Below are 9,343 nucleotides of genomic sequence, written 5' to 3' on the forward strand. Positions count from 1 at the left end.
GATATAACACGACAGTGTTACCCCTTGTGTTTTTTTCATGACGACCGATAAAAAACAACAGTGTTACCCCTTATGTTTTTTTTCATGACGACCGATAAAAAAAGACAGTGTTACCCCTTATGTTTTTTTCATGACCATCGATATAACACGACAGTGTTACCCCTTATGTTTTTTTCATGACGACCGATAAAAAACAACAGTGTTACCCCTTATGTTTTTTTCATGACCATCGATATAACACGACAGTGTTACCCCTTATGTTTTTTTCATGACGACTGATAAAAAACAACCGTGTTACCCCTTATGTTTTTTTCATGACCATCGATAAAAAACAACAGTGTTACCCCTTATGTTTTTTTCATGACGACCGATAAAAAACAACAGTGTTACCCCTTATGTTTTTTTCATGACCATCGATATAACACGACAGTGTTACCCCTTGTGTTTTTTTCATGACGACCGATAAAAAACAACAGTGTTACCCCTTATGTTTTTCTTCATGACGACCGATAAAAAACGACAGTGTTACCCCTTATGTTTTTTTCATGACCATCGATATAACACGACAGTGTTACCCCTTATGTTTTTTTCATGACGACCGATAAAAAACAACAGTGTTACCCCTTATGTTTTTTTCATGACCATCGATATAACACGACAGTGTTACCCCTTATGTTTTTTTCATGACGACCGATAAAAAACAACCGTGTTACCCCTTATGTTTTTTTCATGACCATCGATATAACACGACAGTGTTACCCCTTATGTTTTTTTCATGACGACCGATAAAAAACAACAGTGTTACCCCTTATGTTTTTTTCATGACCATCGATATAACACGACAGTGTTACCCCTTATGTTTTTTTCATGACGACCGATAAAAAACAACAGTGTTACCCCTTATGTTTTTTTCATGACCATCGATATAACACGACAGTGTTACCCCTTATGTTTTTTTCATGACGACCGATAAAAAACAACCGTGTTACCCCTTATGTTTTTTTCATGACCATCGATAAAACACGACAGTGTTACCCCTTATGTTTTTTTTCATGACCATCGATATAACACGACAGTGTTACCCCTTATGTTTTTTTCATGACGACCGATAAAAAACAACAGTGTTACCCCTTATGTTTTTTTTCATGACGACCGATAAAAAACAACAGTGTTACACCTTATGTTTTTTTCATGACCATCGATATAACACGACAGTGTTACCCCTTATGTTTTTTTCATGACGACCGATAAAAAACAACAGTGTTACCCCTTATGTTTTTTTCATGACGACCGATAAAAAACAACAGTGTTACCCCTTATGTTTTTTTCATGACCATCGATATAACACGACAGTGTTATCCCTTATGTTTTTTTCATGACGGCCGATAAAAAACAACAGTGTTACCCCTTATGTTTTTTTCATGACGACCGATAAAAAACAACAGTGTTACCCCTTATGTTTTTTTCATGACCATCGATATAACACGACAGTGTTACCCCTTATGTTTTTTTCATGACGACCGATAAAAAACAACCGTGTTACCCCTTATGTTTTTTTCATGACCATCGATAAAACACGACAGTGTTACCCCTTATGTTTTTTTTCATGACGACCGATAAAAAACAACAGTGTTACCCCTTATGTTTTTTTCATGACCATCGATGTAACACGACAGTGTTACCCCTAATGTTTTTTTTCATGACGACCGATAAAAAACAACAGTGTTACCCCTTATGTTTTTTTCATGACCATCGATATAACATGACAGTGTTAACCCTTATGTTTTTTTTTATGACGACCGATTAAAAACAAGTGTAACCCCTAATGCATTTCTTCATGACGACCGATAAAAAACAACAGTGTTACCCCTTGTGTTTTTTTCATGACCATCGATATAACACGACAGTGTTAACCCTTATGTTTTTTTCATGACGACCGATAAAAAACAACAGTGTTACCCCTTGTTTTTTTCATGACGACCTGTTACTCCCCCTGGTGGCTCGGAGTAGGACGCAACATAAGGGCAACAGGTTTGGGCAAGTGAGGGTGCGGTCACACAAAATCCAAGACAAAAGGTGAATTCAATATAAAGTGTTTACTTACAAAAAAAGGCAACACAGGAATCAACAAGGACTGTCAGTGGCACCAAAGAAAAGAACATAACAAAACCCACCCCCCCATTGACAGGTGCTTTGCACCCAAAAAGTACAGTGGGTGGTGCTCACTCTAACCTGGTGTATTAACAACAGGTAAACCTACGTGTATGAAATATGTAAACCCCAGGGTATCTTACCTATCCTTATTGCCCCTGTGCGCACAACAAAATAATTAACAAAGGCAAAGACAAAACTAAAGTAGGCTGCTAACAACTAAAGTAATGAGGTTTAAACAAGTGTGTAATAACTAAAGACAATACACTAAACCAACAAAGAAACCAAGCACTCACAAGCACTCGCAACCACTAGTAAACACCAGCAAATAAACTCCAAAAGAAGCCAACAGAGCTCAACTAAAGCTCTGCCACAGCTCAAACCAAAGCACTCCCTCCTGACAAACAAACACAGGACTATTTAAAGGGGAATGGTTGATGGGAGATCTGGAACAGGTGTGGTGATTTGGTGACTGGGACCAGGTGTGCACATCTGAGAATTTGGAGAATGAAAACAGGAGGAAGAGACAGAACAACACAAACATACTACACAAAACAGAACACAATACATGTAGGCCTATACCATGTATAACATATAAGACATACAAAACACTGTACGTAACACGACCGATAATAAACAACAGTGTTACCCCTTATGTTTTTTTCATGACCATCGATATAACACGACAGTGTTACCCCTTATGTTTTTTTCATGACGACCGATAAACAACAACAGTGTTACCCCTTACGTTTTTTTCATGACCATCGATAAAAAACAACAGTGTTACCCCTTATATTTTTTTCATGACCATCGATATAACACGACAGTGTTACCCCTTATGTTTTTTTCATGACGACCGATAAAAAACAACAGTGTTACCCCTTATGTTTTTTTCATGACCATCGATATAACACGACAGTGTTACCCCTTATGTTTTTTTCATGACGACCGATAAAAAACAACAGTGTTACCCCTTATGTTTTTTTCATGACCATCGATATAACACGACAGTGTTACCCCTTATGTTTTTTTCATGACGACCGATAAAAAACAACCGTGTTACCCCTTATGTTTTTTTCATGACCATCCATAAAACACGACAGTGTTACCCCTTATGTTTTTTTTCATGACCATCGATATAACACGACAGTGTTACCCCTCATGTTTTTTTCATGACGACCGATAAAAAACAACAGTGTTACCCCTTATGTTTTTTTTCATGACGACCGATAAAAAACAACAGTGTTACACCTTATGTTTTTTTCATGACCATCGATATAACACGACAGTGTTACCCCTTATGTTTTTTTCATGACGACCGATAAAAAACAACAGTGTTACCCCTTATGTTTTTTTCATGACGACCGATAAAAAACAACAGTGTTACCCCTTATGTTTTTTTCATGACCATCGATATAACACGACAGTGTTATCCCTTATGTTTTTTTCATGACGGCCGATAAAAAACAACAGTGTTACCCCTTATGTTTTTTTCATGACGACCGATAAAAAACAACAGTGTTACCCCTTATGTTTTTTTCATGACCATCGATATAACACGACAGTGTTACCCCTTATGTTTTTTTCATGACGACCGATAAAAAACAACCGTGTTACCCCTTATGTTTTTTTCATGACCATCGATAAAACACGACAGTGTTACCCCTTATGTTTTTTTTCATGACGACCGATAAAAAACAACAGTGTTACCCCTTATGTTTTTTTCATGACCATCGATGTAACACGACAGTGTTACCCCTAATGTTTTTTTTCATGACGACCGATAAAAAACAACAGTGTTACCCCTTATGTTTTTTTCATGACCATCGATATAACACGACAGTGTTACCCCTTATGTTTTTTTCATGACGACCGATAAAAAACAACCGTGTTACCCCTTATGATTTTTTCATGACCATCGATAAAAAACAACAGTGTTACCCCTTATGTTTTTTTCATGACCATCGATGTAACACGACAGTGTTACCCATAATGTTTTTTTTCATGACGACCGATAAAAAACAACAGTGTTACCCCTTATGTTTTTTTCATGACCATCGATAAAAAACAACAGTGTTACCCCTTATGTTTTTTTCATGACGACCGATAAACAACAACAGTGTTACCCCTTATGTTTTTTTTCATGACAACCGATAATAAACAGTTTTACCCCTTATGTTTTTTTCATGACCATCGATATAACACGACAGTGTTACCCCTTATGTTTTTTTCATGACCACCGATAAAAAACAACAGTGTTACCCCTTATGTTTTTTTCATGACCATCGATATAACACGACAGTGTTACCCCTTATGTTTTTTTCATGACGACCGATAAAAAACAACAGTGTTACCCCTTATGTTTTTTTTCATGACGACCGATAAAAAACAACAGTGTTACCCCTTATGTTTTTTTCATGTCCATCGATATAACACGACAGTGTTACCCCTTATGTTATTTTCATGACGACCGATATAACACGACAGTGTTACCCCTTATGTTTTTTTCATGACGACCGATAAAAAACAACAGTGTTACCCCTTATGTTTTTTTCATGACCATCGATATAACACGACAGTGTTACCCCTTGTGTTTTTTTCATGACGACCGATAAAAAACAACAGTGTTACCCCTTATGTTTTTTTTCATGACGACCGATAAAAAAAGACAGTGTTACCCCTTATGTTTTTTTCATGACCATCGATATAACACGACAGTGTTACCCCTTATGTTTTTTTCATGACGACCGATAAAAAACAACAGTGTTACCCCTTATGTTTTTTTCATGACCATCGATATAACACGACAGTGTTACCCCTTATGTTTTTTTCATGACGACTGATAAAAAACAACCGTGTTACCCCTTATGTTTTTTTCATGACCATCGATAAAAAACAACAGTGTTACCCCTTATGTTTTTTTCATGACGACCGATAAAAAACAACAGTGTTACCCCTTATGTTTTTTTCATGACCATCGATATAACACGACAGTGTTACCCCTTGTGTTTTTTTCATGACGACCGATAAAAAACAACAGTGTTACCCCTTATGTTTTTCTTCATGACGACCGATAAAAAACGACAGTGTTACCCCTTGTGTTTTTTTCATGACCATCGATATAACACGACAGTGTTACCCCTTATGTTTTTTTCATGACGACCGATAAAAAACAACAGTGTTACCCCTTATGTTTTTTTCATGACCATCGATATAACACGACAGTGTTACCCCTTATGTTTTTTTCATGACGACCGATAAAAAACAACCGTGTTACCCCTTATGTTTTTTTCATGACCATCGATATAACACGACAGTGTTACCCCTTATGTTTTTTTCATGACGACCGATAAAAAACAACAGTGTTACCCCTTATGTTTTTTTCATGACCATCGATATAACACGACAGTGTTACCCCTTATGTTTTTTTCATGACGACCGATAAAAAACAACAGTGTTACCCCTTATGTTTTTTTCATGACCATCGATATAACACGACAGTGTTACCCCTTATGTTTTTTTCATGACGACCGATAAAAAACAACCGTGTTACCCCTTATGTTTTTTTCATGACCATCGATAAAACACGACAGTGTTACCCCTTATGTTTTTTTTCATGACCATCGATATAACACGACAGTGTTACCCCTTATGTTTTTTTCATGACGACCGATAAAAAACAACAGTGTTACCCCTTATGTTTTTTTTCATGACGACCGATAAAAAACAACAGTGTTACACCTTATGTTTTTTTCATGACCATCGATATAACACGACAGTGTTACCCCTTATGTTTTTTTCATGACGACCGATAAAAAACAACAGTGTTACCCCTTATGTTTTTTTCATGACGACCGATAAAAAACAACAGTGTTACCCCTTATGTTTTTTTCATGACCATCGATATAACACGACAGTGTTATCCCTTATGTTTTTTTCATGACGGCCGATAAAAAACAACAGTGTTACCCCTTATGTTTTTTTCATGACGACCGATAAAAAACAACAGTGTTACCCCTTATGTTTTTTTCATGACCATCGATATAACACGACAGTGTTACCCCTTATGTTTTTTTCATGACGACCGATAAAAAACAACCGTGTTACCCCTTATGTTTTTTTCATGACCATCGATAAAACACGACAGTGTTACCCCTTATGTTTTTTTTCATGACGACCGATAAAAAACAACAGTGTTACCCCTTATGTTTTTTTCATGACCATCGATGTAACACGACAGTGTTACCCCTAATGTTTTTTTTCATGACGACCGATAAAAAACAACAGTGTTACCCCTTATGTTTTTTTCATGACCATCGATATAACATGACAGTGTTAACCCTTATGTTTTTTTTTATGACGACCGATTAAAAACAAGTGTAACCCCTAATGCATTTCTTCATGACGACCGATAAAAAACAACAGTGTTACCCCTTGTGTTTTTTTCATGACCATCGATATAACACGACAGTGTTAACCCTTATGTTTTTTTCATGACGACCGATAAAAAACAACAGTGTTACCCCTTGTTTTTTTCATGACGACCTGTTACTCCCCCTGGTGGCTCGGAGTAGGACGCAACATAAGGGCAACAGGTTTGGGCAAGTGAGGGTGCGGTCACACAAAATCCAAGACAAAAGGTGAATTCAATATAAAGTGTTTACTTACAAAAAAAGGCAACACAGGAATCAACAAGGACTGTCAGTGGCACCAAAGAAAAGAACATAACAAAACCCACCCCCCCATTGACAGGTGCTTTGCACCCAAAAAGTACAGTGGGTGGTGCTCACTCTAACCTGGTGTATTAACAACAGGTAAACCTACGTGTATGAAATATGTAAACCCCAGGGTATCTTACCTATCCTTATTGCCCCTGTGCGCACAACAAAATAATTAACAAAGGCAAAGACAAAACTAAAGTAGGCTGCTAACAACTAAAGTAATGAGGTTTAAACAAGTGTGTAATAACTAAAGACAATACACTAAACCAACAAAGAAACCAAGCACTCACAAGCACTCGCAACCACTAGTAAACACCAGCAAATAAACTCCAAAAGAAGCCAACAGAGCTCAACTAAAGCTCTGCCACAGCTCAAACCAAAGCACTCCCTCCTGACAAACAAACACAGGACTATTTAAAGGGGAATGGTTGATGGGAGATCTGGAACAGGTGTGGTGATTTGGTGACTGGGACCAGGTGTGCACATCTGAGAATTTGGAGAATGAAAACAGGAGGAAGAGACAGAACAACACAAACATACTACACAAAACAGAACACAATACATGTAGGCCTATACCATGTATAACATATAAGACATACAAAACACTGTACGTAACACGACCGATAATAAACAACAGTGTTACCCCTTATGTTTTTTTCATGACCATCGATATAACACGACAGTGTTACCCCTTATGTTTTTTTCATGACGACCGATAAACAACAACAGTGTTACCCCTTACGTTTTTTTCATGACCATCGATAAAAAACAACAGTGTTACCCCTTATGTTTTTTTCATGACCATCGATATAACACGACAGTGTTACCCCTTATGTTTTTTTCATGACGACCGATAAACAACAACAGTGTTACCCCTTATGTTTTTTTTCATGACGACCGATAATAAACAACAGTGTTACCCCTTATGTTTTTTTCATGACCATCGATATAACACGACAGTGTTACCCCTTATGTTTTTTTCATGACGGCCGATAAAAAACAACAGTGTTACCCCTTATGTTTTTTTTCATGACCACCGATAAAAAACAACAGTGTTACCCCTTATGTTTTTTTCATGACCATCGATATAACACGACAGTGTTACCCCTTATGTTTTTTTCATGACGACCGATAAAAAACAACTGTGTTACCCCTTATGTTTTTTTTTCATGACGACCGATAAAAAACAACAGTGTTACCCCTTATGTTTTTTTCATGACCATCGATATAACACGACAGTGTTACCCCTTATGTTTTTTTCATGACGACCAATGAAAAACAACAGTGTTACCCCTTATGTTTTTTTCATGACGACCGATAAAAAACAACTGTGTTACCCCTTATGTTTTTTTTCATGACGACCGATAAAAAACAACAGTGTTACCCCTTATGTTTTTTTCTTGACCATCGATATAACACGACAGTGTTACCCCTTATGTTTTTTTCATGACGACCGATAAAAAACAACAGTGTTACCCCTTATGTTTTTTTTCATGACCACCGATAAAAAACAACAGTGTTACCCCTTATGTTTTTTTCATGACCATCGATATAACACGACAGTGTTACCCCTTATGTTTTTTTCATGACGACCAATGAAAAACAACAGTGTTACCCCTTATGTTTTTTTCATGACGACCGATAAAAAACAACAGTGTTACCCCTTATGTTTTTTTCATGACCATCGATATAACATGACAGTGTTAACCCTTATGTTTTTTTTCATCACGACCGATTAAAAACAACAGTGTTACCCCTTATGTTTTTTTTCATGACGACCGATAAAAAACAAGTGTAACCCCTAATGCATTTCTTCATGACGACCAATAAAAAACAGCAGTGTTACCCCTTATGTTTTTTTCATGACCATCGATATAACACGACAGTGTTACCCCTTATGTTTTTTTCATGACCATCGATATAACACGACAGTGTTACCCCTTATGTTTTTTTCATGACGACCGATAAAAAACAACAGTGTTACCCCTTATGTTTTTTTTCATGACGACCGATAAAAAACAACAGTGTTACCCCTTATGTTTTTTTCATGACGACCGATAAAAAACAACAGTGTTACCCCTTATGTTTTTTTTCATGACGACCGATAATAAACAACAGTGTTACCCCTTATGTTTTTTTCATGACCATCGATATAACACGACAGTGTTACCCCTTATGTTTTTTTCATGACGACCGATAAAAAACAACAGTGTTACCCCTTATGTTTTTTTCATGACGACCGATAAAAAACAACAGTGTTACCCCTTATGTTTTTTTTCATGACGACCGATAAAAAACAACAGTGTTACCCCTTATGTTTTTTTCATGACCATCGATATAACACGACAGTGTTACCCCTTATGTTTTTTTCATGACGACCAATGAAAAACAACAGTGTTACCCCTTATGTTTTTTTCATGACGACCGATAAAAAACAACAGTGTTACCCCTTATGTTTTTTTCATGACCAT

Source organism: Pollachius pollachius, assembly GCF_949987615.1.
Source record: "Pollachius pollachius genome assembly, chromosome: 20".
NCBI classification, from domain to species: domain Eukaryota; kingdom Metazoa; phylum Chordata; class Actinopteri; order Gadiformes; family Gadidae; genus Pollachius; species Pollachius pollachius.